Source organism: Mus caroli, chromosome 11, assembly GCF_900094665.2.
Source record: "Mus caroli chromosome 11, CAROLI_EIJ_v1.1, whole genome shotgun sequence".
Classification (NCBI taxonomy): domain Eukaryota; kingdom Metazoa; phylum Chordata; class Mammalia; order Rodentia; family Muridae; genus Mus; species Mus caroli.
Window position 1 is genome coordinate 16,625,589 of NC_034580.1, and position 17,116 is coordinate 16,642,704.

The window sequence follows — 17,116 nt, forward strand, 5'->3', positions numbered from 1 at the left end:
TTTCTTTTGGTGAGGGAAGTTACAAGTATGGAGAACAAAGATGGAAGGACTGGGAAATGAGTGGGATTCAAGTGCAAGATGTGAAATCCACAAAGAATAAAAAGTTATGAAAAAAATTAAAAATGATCTCTGAACTCAAAGAGAATACAATAGTTCAATAATTTTGGGAATAATTAAACAATTGAATTACTGTCATAAAGGATCCTACAGAGATTTAGATTTAGATTTAGAATCTCAAGCAGACATGCTCAGAAGGAAACCTCTCCACATCATGTTATAGCTAAACTGCTAAAAGTACATAAGGAAAGAACATTGAGAAGTGTTAAATCACTTATAAAAGAAGTCCACGAGAATTACAGCAAGATTATCAGCAGAAACTCTAAAGGTTAGAAGGTGTGGAATGCTGTATTTCAAGTCTTGAAAGTAACTGTCAACTAAGGTTACTGAATACAGCAAGGTTATCCTTCAGAATCAAAAGTGAGATAAAGACCTTCCAAGATAGCCTAAACCAAACTCATGACCTCTAAACCATATACAAAAAGAGGATAATTACAATCATAAAATAAACAATAAGCATCACCAGATTAGTAAAATGAGCCAATGAAAATTAGAAAGGATTCAAACATGGTTGATTCAATAAATCATCAAACCTTTAAGATGAATTTAGAGAAAAAGAAGTGGATGTCAATTATTCAAAATAACCAGTAGAAAAACAACAAATGACAGGAGCTAGTAGTATACATCTTACAAGAACCATGAATTCTCCAATTAAAAGACACAAACTAGCAGGGTTAAAAACAAGACCCATCACTATGCTGCATGCAAGAAACCTATCCCATCAGTAAAGAAAGACTGAAAATCAAAACTTATTGAGGTCAAGGACTGATCAGCCATTAGCCTTACATGACAGAAATGTACAAGTCAGAAAAACGACACCCTGTGGCATATTTATCTTAAATTATTTTCATTATGAAATCACCTTAAAGAAGAAAATAACTACATTAGCTAAAATACTGTTGTTTGTTTTATTTTTAATTTTTTTAAGATTTATTTATGTATATGAGTATACTATAGCTGTCTTCAAACACACCAGAAGAGGACACCAAATCCCATTACAAATGGCTGTGAGCCACCATGTGGTTGCTGGGGATTGAACTCAGGACCTTTGGAAGAGCAGTCAGTGCTCTTAACCACTAAGCCATCTCTCCAGCCACCTGCTTTGTTTTTCAAAACATGGTTTCTCTGTATATCTCTGGCTGTTCTGGAACTCACTTTGTAGACCAGGCTGGCCTCTGCCTCCAAAGTGTTGGGATTAAAGGTACATACCACCACCTCCTGGCCTTCTGTTAGTTTTAAAAGAAACCTGTTTTTCTTTACTTGTCTAGTGTCCCATGTGTGTGTGCATGTGCATGCTCTTGAGTCCAGAGCAATACATTGGTGTCTTCTTCCTTCTTTGCTCTCTACCTTATTACCTTAAGACAATGTCTTTCACTAAACTAGGTGCTTACCTTCCTAGGTAAACTCACTTAGCCAGCAAGCTCATGGGATCTGCTTGTCTCTGCACCCCAATGCTGGGGCTATAGACACACATAGACATACATGCCTGGCTTTTTATATGGATGCTAGAAATTTAAACTTGGGCTCTCATATCTGTATTTGTAGAGCAGCTCTTACCCATTGAGATATTTCCCCAGCTCTCAAAATGAAATAAAGTGTAAATAAATATTTGGAGGTTAGACTCAGCATTTAAAAGCATGGGCTAATTCAACTCCTAGCACCCATGTTGAGTGGCTCACGACCACTTGTCAGCTCCAGACGATCTGACACCCTCTTCTAGACTCCTCAGGTACCTGCACACATATACTAGTACACACACAGACATATAAAATACAAATACACCTTTTTAAAAGATAAATTAGTATGCTAGAGAGATGGCTCAACAGTTAAGAGCACTGGTTGCTTTTGCAGAGGACCTAAGTTCAGCTTGCAACTCCCACATGGTGATTCATAGCCATCCATAGCTCCAGTTCTGGCAGATCTGACATTCTCTCTTCTGACTGCTTCAGGCACCAGGTACACACATGGTGTACATTCATACATACATGCAAAACATTCACACATGAAAACAAAACAAACAAATGGGTATACTTAAATTAATGTATTACTTATACATGCAATATCCCATTATCTATCTGTCTGTCTGTCTATCTATCTAGCTGATCCTTTATCTTCTAAAACACCTTTGTACGCTCCAAACAGTTATTCCTCATACTTACTTTACATAGCCACAGTCTCCAGAGCCCATCTCTTGTAGCTTATCTCAAGGTTCATCCATTTCTACAGCTAAATAACCTTCCATTGTGTGTTTATGCCATAGTTTGTCATTGTCAGTGAATTCTTGGGTTAACCACACCTTTTGGTTATTGTGAATAATACTTCCATTAACACAAATATATAATATACTTTCTTCTTAAACGTTTTTACTTTGAAGTAACAGATTTTAAACAGTTGCAAAAATAGTATGGAATCCTATGTACCCTTTAAGCCTGTTCCCAGTAATGATAACATCTGTATAGCTCTAATATAGCAAAATTAGAAACTGGTTACATTATTAACCTTATTCATCTTTCACTTTGTATTTGAGACAGGGTCTTGCTAAGTTGTCAAGGTTGTCGAAGAGCTTGCCGTGTAGCTTAGAGAAGTCTTGAGCTTAAAGCATCTTCCCTCAGCTTCAAGAGCAGGCAGTTATTACGGGCTGCACTAGCAGCTCCAGCTCCAGTGTTAGGTAAACAGCACCATACAGTAGGCAAACCCATTAAAGTTGACTTCTTTTTTACTCTATATAATACCCTTGAGGTTCATCCTGTTTATCAAATCTGTTCACAAGGTCAGCAGTATTTCACTGTACAGATGTAATATTGTGCAACCATTATTTGCTGAATAACATTTGGGTTGTTTCTAGTATTTTCTGTTAAAAACAGAAGTATAATACAGATGCTAAGAACATCCATATACAGGTACTTTTAGAAATATTAAGATGCCAAGAGTGTGATATAAGGACCTATGTTAAGTGTATATTTAGGTTTATAAAAACTGCCAAAGATATTTCAAGTGAATGTTCCATTTTACTCTCCTACGATATGCTGGACTTTCTTCCTCCTCCTCTTCCTTCTCCTCTTCTTCTTCTTCCTCCTCAACTGCCTTGCTATAATTTATAGCTCAGACTGGCCTCAATTTATGGCAATCCTGCTGCCTAATTCTTTTACATTCTGGGAATACTAACATCAGGCACCATACCCAGCAATATCTGATATTTAAAGAACAATGTATGATGTTTCTACATCTTTCTACATTTCTACAGAATCCACTCATAACCAAACTGCTTTTTACAGAATCTTTCACTGTTTGAAAATGGAATAATTAATTGGTTCAAGCCTATTTCAAAATCACCTGTTTGTAACCAAGGCAACAACATAGGAGATAGTAGGTTTTCTTTCTGTTACATTTTGGCAAGGTATTCTATTTTCTAGGGGTTATAAGCTCTCCTAGCCTTCTACACTAGAGATTTCTATACTTCTCAATCCTCAGTTACCTGTTGAAAGAACATGCATTTCTATTTCCTCTCCAGCAGATCTTGGCTCTGGCTCATTTGCCCTTCAGAAACTTTCAGAAAGATCATGCCACTGCTTATAAGTTTCAGCCAACCAGCTAGTGTGGGGATGGTTCACACACTTCTAAATAATTATGTGTGCCCAGGCCAACTCTACTTAAAAGAAGTTTTATGTTTAATTAAAGAAGCAGTTGTACGATGAATTTAAACAATCCATTATTTTTTAAACACTGAAAATGTGGGGTTTAATATCTGCGTTTGTTTACTAGGAAAGGCAATGAGCTACTTGAGTGCTGTACCTGGCATACAATACTGTTTCTTCACCCTTCTTAACAGATGACTTTTCAGTGCCATAAAATTTCTAACCAGCCATCTAATTTCTGTGTATTACCAGAGCAAATGGTTTGGGAGGGGAGGCATTCTACTTGCTATTTTTATGCCTCCTTGTTCTAAGGCATTTAGAAGGAAGTAAACACACGGAGGTATTGTGTTGGCAGTCCGGGAATGTCAAACCACAGTAAACACAAAGAGTTGACACAAGCATCTCATTGGGGTAATAAACAGTGTGCCAACAGCAGTCAGAGTAGGGGAATGAGATTCTCAGCAGGGCTTCTGAACTTTGAAAAGTTTTTCATGGGAAATCACTCCTTATAACGCTAGAGGTCAATGGAGGTGAGAAATAGTAATTAAAAATGTAAGGTAAAGCATACCTTCTGAGCCGGGCGTGGTGGCGCACGCCTTTAATCCCAGCACTTGGGAGGCAGAGGCAGGCAGATTTCTGAGTTCGAGCCAGCCTGGTCTACAAAGTGAGCTCCAGGACAGCCAAGGCTACACAGAGAAACCCTGTCTCGAAAAACCAAAAGAAAAAGCATACCTTCAGGGCTTGGGAATTCTGGTAAGGAAGGTCTCAAGAAGCCAGAGGAACAATCCAGAAGTCCAAGCTGCAGTCAGCACAGACTGGGGCCCTTTGGCAGATTGGCAGCTAGGGCAGGTGAAGATATCTTGGTACTAATCTTTACCCAAGAGAAGCTGCTCTTGCTAAAGACTGTGGCTTCAAGTTTGAACTGGGCATGAAAAAGAGGAGATACTGAACCTGTGGCAGAGCCCTTTAAAGTTAAGAGGCAATATAAAATGAGCTTAGGAAAGCAAAGGAAAGAAAAAAGAAAGGGGCACTATTAGCTTAAACTACTTGGCTATTTAAAAATAGTCTTTCAAGGAAACTATTAAACAACCAGATATCAAGACTTGATTTAAAGCCAAACGGTCATATGAGAACACAAAACTGCCGTTACAGTGTGGTAAGCAGAGGACAGTTTGACTTTAAAACAATGATGCTAGAATAATTCCATATAGAACTAAAGGTTTCAGCAGATTGAAGTCAGCCTGGGGTCACAAGAGACCCTCTCTTGGAAAGGGGGAAAGGGGGGAGGGGTGAAAAGGGAAAGGGGAAGGGGAGAAAGGGGAACAGGGAAAGGATAGGGAAAGAGAAAAGAAAGGAAAAGGAAAAGGAAAGGGAAAGGAAGGGGATTTCATCTGATTCAAACACAAGACACTGAAGAAAAACCAAATGTTACCAGCTTTCTTTTGGAAGCACAATGGCCAGTGGAGAGGACAAGCGGTGAGGTGCTTGCTGCACAGGTGTGAGAACCTGAGTCTGGAGCCAGGTTAAAATGACTCTAGTCCCAGCCCAGAGGAGCTAGAGACAGAGGAGAGGCTTGGTGGCCACCCAGTCTAGCCAACTAAGCGAGCTCCAGGTTCCCTGAGAGATTTTGCCCCCAGGGGGAGAAAAGGTGAACCAGGAAGATACAACTCGATGTTACCCTCTGGCCTCCACACAAGCACAGGTCTTGCACATGTCCAATGGCCAGGGACATCTCCCACAGGAAGCATGCCAGAGTTCCCCTACTTTTCCCTAATTTCCTATAACTTCATAATTTTAAGAACCAGAAAAATATAACATGACATTATTAGTGATTTCAAGAAATCAGCTGTATACTTTTGGATGAACTAGGGAAGAATTTGAATATTGCTTTTAAAATTAGTTTAGGTGACTTGGCAAAGCAAAACAATCTAAACTGTATGTACAAAATTCCATTTTGGTGGGCCAGAAGATAGCCCGGTAGATAAAGGGGTTGTTGTGCAAGTCTGGTGACCTGAGTTTGATTCCCAGAACCCATGAAAAGGAGGAAGAAGAAAGTCAACTTCTCAAAGTTATCGTCTGACCTCTATGCTCCTACCACAAGGATACATTTAAAAGTTTTTTTTTTTCATTTTGGTAAAAGCATACATATAAATATATGTGTAAATATATAAATATGTGGGAAATATATCTATTAGTTACTAACAGCAGGAGATCAGGCGCTAAGTATGGTAGCACAAGCCTACAAATCCCTTTACTAGGGAGGGTGCTGAAGGAGAACTGCCACAAGTTTGAGGCCACCTTGGGTTACACACTGAGTACCAAGCCACCCCTTACTCTTCATAGTAAGACCCCATTTCAAAAATCCAAACAAAATCAAAACTAAGAAATCAATTTTTTGGATTTTTTAAAAATGTGGGCATTTTTTTGGCTTGTCTATCTGATGTGATACTCTTGAATGCTTTAAGCATAAAAAAATATAACCACTGACTACTCACATACACACTAGAAGAAATAGCTTTTTTTCTTTTTCTCTTTGAGACAGGGTCTATGTAACCTTGGCTAACCTGGAACCTATGCATACAGCAGGCTGGCCTCAAACTTCTGAATGCTGAGATCAAAGGCGTACACCACCATGCCCAGGTAAGGAAGAGTCTGGAGGGTTAACAAAGAAAATAGCTGGCACTAAGGACAATACACTGAGCCACTGTCCAGGCACAGTAAGACATGTGATAAAATTGGATTATGGCCGGGAGTGGTGGCGCACGCCTTTAATCCCAGCAAGCAGGTGGATTTCTGAGTTCCAGGCCAGCCTGGTCTACAGAGTGAGTTCCAGGACAACCAGGGCTACACAGAGAAACCCAATCTCGAAAACACCAAAATCAATCAATCAATCAATCAATCAATAAAATAAAATAAACTGGGTCATGAGAGACTAAGCTTACCCCATTCATTTTGGGACCAGCCTCTATCTTAAAAGAAAAAGAGCCTGAGATGTTGACCTGCAACAGAACCCAAGCTAGACCCAAGTACCAGGAAGGACCGTCCCCCGCCCCCCAAGGCTTGGCCTTGGCCCATACTCCAGAATTACTCTCTAGCTACTTCCTAGCAACAGTCAATCAAAGATTATTCTGATTGTTTCAGATGTACTTTTTTGTGATTATTCATGGGTTTGCTTCAAAGTACCTTAAAGTCCCTTGCTTGCTTGCCATTCCCGATGAGGGTCGGGGCTGCACCCTCCCATTCTGCTGCTTCAGAGATGGTGGTATGGCCCAAGCTCGAGCTTGACTAAAGAGATCCTGGTGTGATTACACTGGAATTGTCTCCTTGGAGGTCTTTGGGGTTCAGGAACACTTACTTCTTGGCACGATTAGAATGTAGCATAGATGAAATATCAGAATAGGCTATGACACTGGCTGTATCTATAGACTTTAGTTTTTAAAGAGGACTGCCATGACAACTTCTCCACATTTAGCAATGGGGAGATTATAAATTTCAGCTCAATACTGCCCCACCACTTCTCATTACCTCTACTACTTGTCCTGGCCACTGTGTCTGAGCTGCTTCACTATACCCAACTCCTCATGAATACTTCTGCTTCTACTTTTGTATTCCTATGGTCTATTTTCTATACAGCATGTATGCATCCTTTTGTTTGAAGGTAGATTTGTGTAAGAGTGTGTGTGCACTCATATGAGATTTGACTCTATACACTATACATGCTTAAGAAAAGACTCTCCACTGAGTTGCACTCTCAGCCCTAACATATCCTTTTAGAACATACATGGCAGAGGGTAGAGTTGGCTCAGGCATTTAGACCCCTTGTTGCTCTTGCAGAGGACCTGGGTTCGATTATCAGCTCCAACATGGTGGCTTACCACTATCCATAACTCCATTTGTAGCGAGTCTGACACCCTCTTCTGGCATCCTTGGGCATCAGGCATACAACTTACATTTATAGAAATAAAAGGAAACAAAACATATGTTATCTGACATCTTCCCTTGGAAACCTTGGAAAGTGATGGCTTCCCACTGCACACAGTATGTTTATAAAGGGTTTCCAATGCTGCCCACCCATCTTCTATCTCTGATCTGACTTCCTGTTAGTTCTCCTGCCTGCTGCTCTAGACAAACTGCACTCACCTGCTGCTGTCTGTTTACTATTCTATGCACACTTTTGCCTCTACCATTCTTTCCTCCTGGTTCTCTTTGTGTAGGCCTTAAGCGTTCAACCCCACCATACATTAAACTGTGAGGCCCATCAATATCCTATAATCACCACCAGTCCATGACTTAAAAGTAAAAAGTAATAGTCCTTTATCCCCCACACCAACTTTTTCTTCATATCTGCTACCTTACTGTTATATTTGCCTGTCCCAAACACAAGCATATGCACATATGCATACACAGGCAGGAAACCCAAACTCTCTGAGAACAGTTTTATTGCTGTTTGCTATTTCAGTATCCCCAACACCTAGACAAGGCCTGACAGAGAACAGGCACTTGATGACTTCTTTAAGACTATGCGAAGAGCCTCTGCAGATATTCAGCTGAAATTATTCACAATATGCTATATCTATACAAAAAGAATCAAAAGGAGGAAATTTACCTATTTTCCATGTTATTTTCCTCTGGGAACAATTCACTAATTAGAGTGTTTGAAATTAAGTTCTGAACATATAGACACTTGGTTTCTTACTGATTATCTTTGAAAGGTTTGTCTGTACCAAAGCTATTTGTAATAGGGGTGGTGGTGGTCAACCAGAATAAGACAGAATAGTGTATCTGTTTTCTCCTCTTTACACTTCTCAGGAACTCTTTCCAGTCAACAGTTTCTGACTTGTCTTTCTCAGGGAACTGGTCTAACCTACTGACCATTGAGCCCCTAATCCTAGGGTACACCCAGAAACATAAGCTGTGAGTGTCATAAAGGGCTGTTAAGATGTTTGGCAGCAATTTTAGATGAAGTCCCAGGCAAAAGAAGTTAAGGCAGAAAAACCTGGAAAAGCTTTAGTTCAAGCATTTTAGAGTTATTAAGTTTCTGCACTTTAAAATGAAGTCAATATAATAACAGTTTCCCTACTCTCTCCTGAAACCCCGCTAAAGGAAAAAGTGACACTTTGTTTTGAAGTGAAATATTTAAAGTTTTAATTTTACTTGAAAGCCTGTTAAGCAATAAAACTTGGGGAAAGAAATGACCAGATGCCTACTACTGTTGACATCTTTCTTACTGACACCAACCAAGTATGCGTCAAACAGTAAAGGAGCCATTTGAGAAGTCATAACAGCTTCTTTCCAGACCCTTTAGCTCTCTCCAGTTCTCCCAGGCTGACTTTTATACTTACTTGGTGTTTATTATCCACTTCTTTTTGTATAATGTTGGAGTGGAGCTCAGGACGTTACTCAAGCCAAGTAAGACTTCTCCCACTGAGCACAGCACCCCCAGCCCACACATTTTTATACTTGTGATACATGCTTCATGAATCTGAGACAAAGAATGGGATAGTTCTGCATTTAAAAAAAATACATAAATGTTATATTGTATCTTGCCCTGTCACTTACCAGCTGATTTGCCTTATGAAAATTATATTTGTGCCTCAGTTTCCTCGGGGGAAAAAAATTGAGGTTAGCACTCTACATACTACCTATAGGGTTACTGTGAGGATTAAATAATTTAATGCATTGGCAGAAAGAATGTCAGTTTTTAAATTACATGTATTTATGTATGTTCTCACGAATTTTTGGAGGGCTAGAGGGCACCCTGCAGGAGTTGGTTCTCTCCTTCCACCATATGGGTCTTAAGAATCAAACTCAAGTCACACCAGGTTTGGCAGCAAGTACCCCTAATTCACTCAACCATCTCACTGACTCAGGAAAACATTTTTAAAGTATCTTGTTGGGCTAGGAACCCAGCTCACTGGTACAGTGCCTGCCTAGAATGCATAGGGCCCTGAGTTCATGCCTCAGCAACACAAAACAAACAGAAAAGGGTAAGGATGCAGCTTACAGGAAGAAACATGTATCAATGATAGCAATTGTTATACAAAGCTGCAAAAGTGTATACACATACACATGCATATACTAAATTAGAAAAGTTAATTACCAAAATACCATACATAAAATTCGGTTGCTGAATGTTTTCAAAATCACATTAAAAAAACAAAAACCAAAACCAAAAAAACAAAAATGAAGTTTAGATTGTGAAGTCTTTTTGACCTACATAACAAGGAACTGAAAGTGCTTAAAGAGAAAAGGCTTTTATTTTTTAATTTACAAATTGATGAAAGCTGGACATGATGGCATATATCCAAGCGCTTGAGATGCAGAGACAGAAAGATAAGGAATTTGAAGGTAGCTTCAGCTACATATGAGCTACATGAAACCTGCCTCAAAAACTAAAAACAAACTGCTGGTAACATTAAATTAGAACATAAACATTTAACTTAGATAATTCTTGAGGGTTTTAAAGTATCTAAATATGCAAGAGACTACTATGAGACTTGAGGGGAAGGCTTGTCAATTCCTCAATGAAATGCTATTTAATAACTCCTTTTCAATTAGATTTCACAAAGAATAAACTACAAGTACTCAACTTTCACAGCTTTTTGCATCTAGCTTTTTATTAACTATAAGCAGAACAGCTTAAAAATAACTTTAAAATAATGTTTTATAGTAGAATCACCTAGATTGTGAGTTTTCATAAACAATTGGGTTCTACAAAATTTACCAATGCCATCATGGATATGTCTTTGTTTGACATGGGATTATTTTCATTATAGCTTCTAGGTCAAAAGATCAGATAACATTAAACTCAAGTGCCCTACACTTATTAAATTTTTTCCAGGAGCTTTTTAATGATTTAAAAATATGTCTCTAAACATCAATAGATAAATCTGATACATACACTATATCTAATAAGAATCTAGTAAGTGCTATTTACTGATCTAGAAATTATAATGCTGGATCTAACTTTTTATTCGTGTGAGAGATATCCATGTATATGACTACCAAAGATACTTTGTTTTAACAAATACAGTTCTGGAGAGTGTTAAAAATGACCACTACAAATGTCAGCGTTTAGAAACTTATAAAATATAGGTAAACTAGGCTGCTTGTATCAACGCATTAGAGTTGAAGCACAGTTCCCCCTAGAGTTTAGTATATATTTCTCTAATAGTTCAACAAATGTAAAATCTGATTTAAACCGTTCCAAAGTTCCTATCCCCACCACTATCTCCCCCCCCAAAAAAAAAACCTCTTGAAAGATATTTATGCCTTGAAGTTTGAGTAAAGTTTACTTCTTTTAGTGAGAACTCTGAAACAGAACCAACACTCCCTGCCCCCTCCCCGTTAATATTTACATGTATGAGTCAGTTCTTTCCTCAACCGCAACAGATTCAGAGGGACATCACGCTATAACTTGAATAAACCAACAAGGTGGGGGCGGTAGGAAGCACAACTAGTCTCCGTTTCCAAAGAACCCACAACCGTTCACCCTCTGTCCCCGGCAGCACCTGCCACGTCGGGAGCTTAAAGAATAATGGCTCAACTTTCGGACGCAGGGAGGGAGAAGACACAGATAATTTCCTGAGGAGTGTCTAAAAGGTCCTCTCCGCAAGGGACACAGCTCTGGGCCGTCTCTGCCCGTTGGAGCATTCAGAGACCCTTCGAGGCGGCACAGTCCTGCAGCAGCCGGCCTCGGGCCTCCGCGAGGCAGACAGTGTTTACACCTGTCACGAGGGAGGTGGGAGCTGGAGGACGCCGGAGCGGAGCCCCAAACTTCTACACAGCGGCCGGGAGGGAACCCCGGCGCGCAGCTCCGGGCAGGTGGACGGCGAGAGGCAGGGCGGACCACGGCGGCCGGGAGGGCACGGCTGGCTCTCCTCGGCCGAGCCTGGGATGCCGAGCGCCGTGCCACTCGGCTTCGGGCGCTGCCAGCGGCGGTCCGCACCCGCGGAGAAGAGCAGAGCCCGCGCCGGAGCTCGCAGGCCCGCACGCGGGCCGACGCGGGCAGGCGCTCCAGGCCGGGGCGACTAGCCGGGCCGGGTCCTCCGCACCCCGGGAGCGCGGCGGCAGCACTCACCTGGCTCGTCCCGGGCGGCCGCGATGGGCATGGCTCGGCGGCCCGGGGAGGAACTGGCTCCCCGGGGAAGGACCGGTTACTCGGACGCTGAGCTGGGAGGGCGGAAGGGGAGCTGTTCCCAGCCCTGTCAGCGGCGCGGCGCCATGGACGCCCACCCGGAGTTTCAGCGCTGCCGCGGGACCCCCATCCCACTACCCTCCGCCTTCTTCCGCCGCCGCCGCCGCCTCCGCCTCCTCCTCCTCCGCGGAGACCCCCGCCCACTCCACACACTCTCCCATCATGCAGCGGGGAACCGCTGCTGTCCATACGTCACTTCCGGGCGCAGGTGGCTAGGTCGGGGCCGGGCGCTGGTGGGTGCCGGGGTGGGGGAGGACACTCCAGGGGAATTAGTGTCACAGACTTCTTACTTCTGCGCAGGCGCCGTCGTGTGGAACGACGTTCGCCATTTTGGGTGCGGGCAAACGGTCTTTTTTCCGTACTCACTGAGGTGTGGGCTGGGGACGTCCTCCCTCCCTTCCCGACCCTCTCTCTGAGGCAGCGCTCCGGGTCACGGACCTGAGCTCCTCTCCGCCCAGTATTTTCCCGTTGAGCCGGGGAGAGGGTTAAGTTCCGCCTTGGAATAAAACTGCAGACGTATGGAAATACGGAACCAGATCTCTGCTGAAAAACCGGCTGGACAACATTCAGCAGCTCGTCCTTTTTGCCCGGAATAAAAGACTTTCATTCCCTTCCCTTTTTATGTAAGCCTACAAAAGAGGAAGCTGTTATTTAACAAACGAGAAGTGATTGTCCTACTTAAGACGAGAAGTCAGCAGGCAAACTAACAAATGGTCTTCGACAAAAATTAGTCCAGAATTGTGTTGGTGTTTGGAGAAGATGATCATTTTCATACATCTTTCCAATCAACTTGTGCATTTGAGCGATTCAATACAGTAAAGGTCATAAGAGGTTTTGTTTCCATCGGTTCCTGGTGGGAGCCGGGGTGGGGGAGGACACTCCAGGGGAATTAGTGTCACAGTTGGTCTTTTTTTTTTTTTTTTTTAAATAACCTTTCCCAGTCCTTTATTATGACTCTGTTAGAAATCATTCCACTGTAAAACTCAGACAAGGCTGCAGGATTATTATTCCTGTCTCAGACGGTGAACCCTGGACTCTACCCTACAAACCCTGAGCCCTGCCGGGTCCTCTTTCTGCCCACGCTGAATTATTTAAAATAGTTCCAAAACCGCAAAGCTCAGCAGTAACCGAAAGGAACAAGGACTAAAAACACCCGTCATCTCAGAGAACTGTCTAGCCCTTTGACTGGAGGAATTACACACGTTGGAAAAGATAAGGACAAAAGCAATTCATCATGGTTTATCCTGCCTCTGCAATGTTCTAGACAAATTAACTTGAAGAACTAAAATAGACCCTCATTTGTCTCCTCACAATTCAGTCATTGCAAGATAACAGAAACTGCATTGCTGCTTTGTGGTTATGCTGAATATTTTTGTTATTGCCCAGTCACTGAAGTGAGAAAAATCTATATGGCTTGTCAAATTTATTCCTTTTGTATTTCGCCCCCTGCTGGTGTAGCTCGTGTGCAAATTTAAAAAAAAAAAAGTATGTCACTGTAAAACATGTATATTGTCTGAGAATGAAAGTAAAAAAATAAATGCGTGTAAAACTGAAAATTAATTGATTTCAGACAAACATGTTTGTTTTCACTTGATAAATCTACCAAATAAGTACTGACTAAGATCCGAAGGAAACGTTTGAATGATGATTTTCACATAATTTAAACCAATCAAAAATGTTTAATATAGTGATTCTAAACATTAAAAGGAAACCATGCAGTTTGGGAAAGTATCTTCCCGATTTCACAAATTATATGATTACCAAATGATTATCTTTGTTAGGTAAGTGAAGAGGCTAACTCTGTTTACTTAATTTTTTTTTTAATCCATGGAAGCTGAGTAGCTATTTGTTCAAATGACTTGGGAGCACAATCAACCTACCTGTAATTGGATACTCTTACGTGTGATTATGACATTTGGCATCAAGAAAAAAAAAAAAAAGGCCTGGCCACTTCTAATTTTTTCTCCTATTCAGATTTGTTAAACAATTGAAATCATAATAAATAGTAAAGTTTATACTTACATACCCTTTTTAGTCAAATGTTACATTGTAGTGCTATTGTTCACCTCTTAGACACTCAAATTTCTTTGACCTCTAAAAGCTCTTTCAGGGGGGAGGCTCTGTGAATCATACCTTAAGTAGAGAAACCTGCATCACTCACAACACAGAGGGAAAACCCCTGGTTTTCTACTTTTATTTTGAACCAGGGTCTCCTGTAACCCAGGCTAGTTCTCAGCCTGTTAACTAAAGAGGATCTTGAACTGATCCCCTATCTCTACCACCCAAGTGCTGTGATTACAGGTATGTGTCACCATGTCCACTATTTTTTAAATTTAATGAAGTAGATGAAATACCTCTACAATAAAAACTTTAGGACCCCAAAGAAAGAAATAGGAGAAGACACTGGAAGATAGAAGCTCAATGCTTATTCACTGGAAGAATGAAGGAGTTTCACCCTATTGCTGTATCTCAGGGACTTAGCAAGCTTTCTTTAGTGTCTGAAATCCAATCCCTGTCCCTTCCACTCTCAGGCTGCTCTCTCATGGCTGTCCCTTCTCTAAGTATTCACTAACAACAGAGCCCCCAGAAGACTGCTGGTGAAGTTCCCTGCTCTCTATGGATGGATACTCTAACCATACCAATCCTCTTCCCTCTCAGAGCTGATAGCGAGCCTCATACTTCTGCACTTAAGCCTGCGATGCCAGCTTTCCAGCATTTTATTCTCTGTTGTCAGAAAGAGAAACAGCTTGGACTATGAACAAAGAATTATCTTTGAGACAGAATAGACCAGGTCTGAACCTCAGCAACAGCCCAGAATCTTACTGAATTTTACTAAGACCCTTTCCTACCTGCAAAAATCAAAGAAGGGTCCTTACCTCACAGACCTGTTATCCAGAGGAGATGCACATTATAATGTATGTAAAATATCCCAATAATGCTAAGAGTCTGTCTCATAGTGTAAACCTTATTGTCATATCTTCCCCAAGACTAGTGGTTTTTAATTCTCCACCCTTACTCCTCAGCTGATGACGTTGAGTAAATAAAGTCTGAAGATATTCTTGACTGTTACAATTAAGGTGGAAGTGCAAGTAGAAGCTAATAGGTAGAAGCTGAGGACCCATCAAAACCTCCTGCAATGCAGAAGAAGCAAGTCTCTATAGCAAAGAACTATCCAGGATGTCAGTCATGCCAACTTTGAGAAATCTTGCCCTAGGGCATGCTTGGACTGTTGATATTGCCTCCGCTAATTCAGACCACTAACACTGCTGATCCTGGGTCCCAGTCACTAAAGGTACTTGGACAGTTTAGGAAGTCTGAATATGTGCTAATATTAAATATAGACTTAGGAATGAATTGTTAATTTTTCAGTATACTAATAAAATTATGGATTTGTACAATGATATACAACCATTTCTAAGTTTTGAAATGCATAATTCAGTTTTAAATGGCTTAGGGAAAGAGATCCATGTATACACAGAGATAAAATGAATATAGCAAAATGATAGCTACTATTTCTTGACTCTGAGTGATAAATATACCAGTGCTTGTCATACTCTGCTTTCTATTTTCATGCTATTTAGAATATTTTTGTAATAAAAAAAGGCTTTTAAAATACCCTAGCATACAGATGAGCTATGGACTTATTTGCAAATTATTATATTCCCCAGACAAGCACTCTTAAACATGCTCCTCGCGCCCTGGAGCAGACCTTGTAAATGGTGATCTTGAAGCACATTTTAAAGATGCAGAAAGGAAAACAAAACAAAACAAATGATGACTGCAACTCCTGAATCAATTGTAATTAGTTTAGACTGTCTAATGTGCACAAATACAGTGGGATTCCAACTCTGCTCAGTGAGGAGCAGAGCTAATACACTGTTCACAGGAGGACCACAGGACTCATCATGAGAAGCAAACCACTTAAGTGGCAGCAAAAGTCAGACTTCCTTCATCTAAGTGACACAGGTGCTGTATGAACTTCAAAGTATCCAGTTGACTCAAAGGCTGTGAAAGAAACCAGGGAAGCAATCCCATTTACAACACACACAACACACAACATACACAACACATGCATCACAAATACCACACACACATTCACATATCCACACACACAACACACACACACACCCCAAACACATACCACACACACCACATACACACATCACACACACATTACAAATACCACACACATACATACCACACACAGCATACACAACATATATAACACATACATCATAAATACCACACACATTCACATATACCACACACCGCACACATCACAAATACCACACACACACATACCACATATACCACACACACATCACATACCACACACACACACCACATATACCACACATACACATATCATACCCACCCACACACAACACACACAGCACAAATATCACACACACACCACATATACTACACACACACACAATGCACACATCACAAATACCACACACACACCACATATACTACACACACACACAACGCACACATCACAAATACCACACACACACATAACACACATATCACAAATAACACACACACACTACACACACCACACACACATTTGGGAATAAAAATAGTGTCCTTCATTATAAATAAATACCTTTACATTGAAAACTTTAAGACACTGAAGAAATATAGCAGACGGCAGAAGATAGAAAGGCCTCCAATGCTCATGAATCAGAACTAATATTGTAAAAATGTCCCTCCGACGCGAAGGAATCTGTAGATTCAGTGAGGTCCCAACCAAAATTTTAGAGCCATTTTTTAGAGACACAGGGAAAATAATCTTAAAACGTATATGGAAGCACAAAAGACCAAGTAATCCTCAATAAAAACTGTACTGCACGAGGTGTCATCAGACCTGATTTCAGGTTATACTACAGAGCCATAGTAATAGAAACACAATGGTACTGACACAAAACAGATCTAACTTATAAAGTGGTATAATGAACATATGTAAGTCCATGGAACCACAGATACCTTATTCTTAACTAATATTCTAATAGTAACAACTGAGAAAAGACAGTATCTTCAAGAAATGGCTCTGAGAAACCTGTGTATCAGCATGTATAAGAATGAAAATTCTTCTCTCTCACCCTGCACAAAATTCTGAATGGATCAAGGACCCCAACATCAGACCTGATACTCTGAATCC

The 17,116-nt window shown here is 40.9% G+C and overlaps 1 protein-coding gene and 1 long non-coding RNA gene across 3 annotated transcripts in view; one reads left to right on the plus strand and one right to left on the minus strand.

The window, feature by feature from the left end:
• Positions 1-12,019, minus strand: part of Aftph (aftiphilin) — a 58,033-nt gene extending 46,014 nt beyond the window's left edge. The window contains exon 1 of one of the 2 annotated variants that reach the window (XM_021177747.2): positions 11,833-12,019. The gene's annotated coding sequence lies outside the window, so the exon portion shown is untranslated. The remainder of the gene's footprint in view (positions 1-11,832) is intronic. The other variant, XM_021177748.2, reaches the window with a different exon arrangement.
• A 140-nt stretch (positions 12,020-12,159) lies between these two features.
• On the plus strand, positions 12,160-13,505 carry LOC115032327. The gene is made up of 2 exons (XR_003837995.1): positions 12,160-12,802; positions 12,843-13,505. It is a non-coding gene; the product is annotated as an uncharacterized LOC115032327 (long non-coding RNA).
• The last annotated feature ends 3,611 nt before the right edge of the window (positions 13,506-17,116 follow it).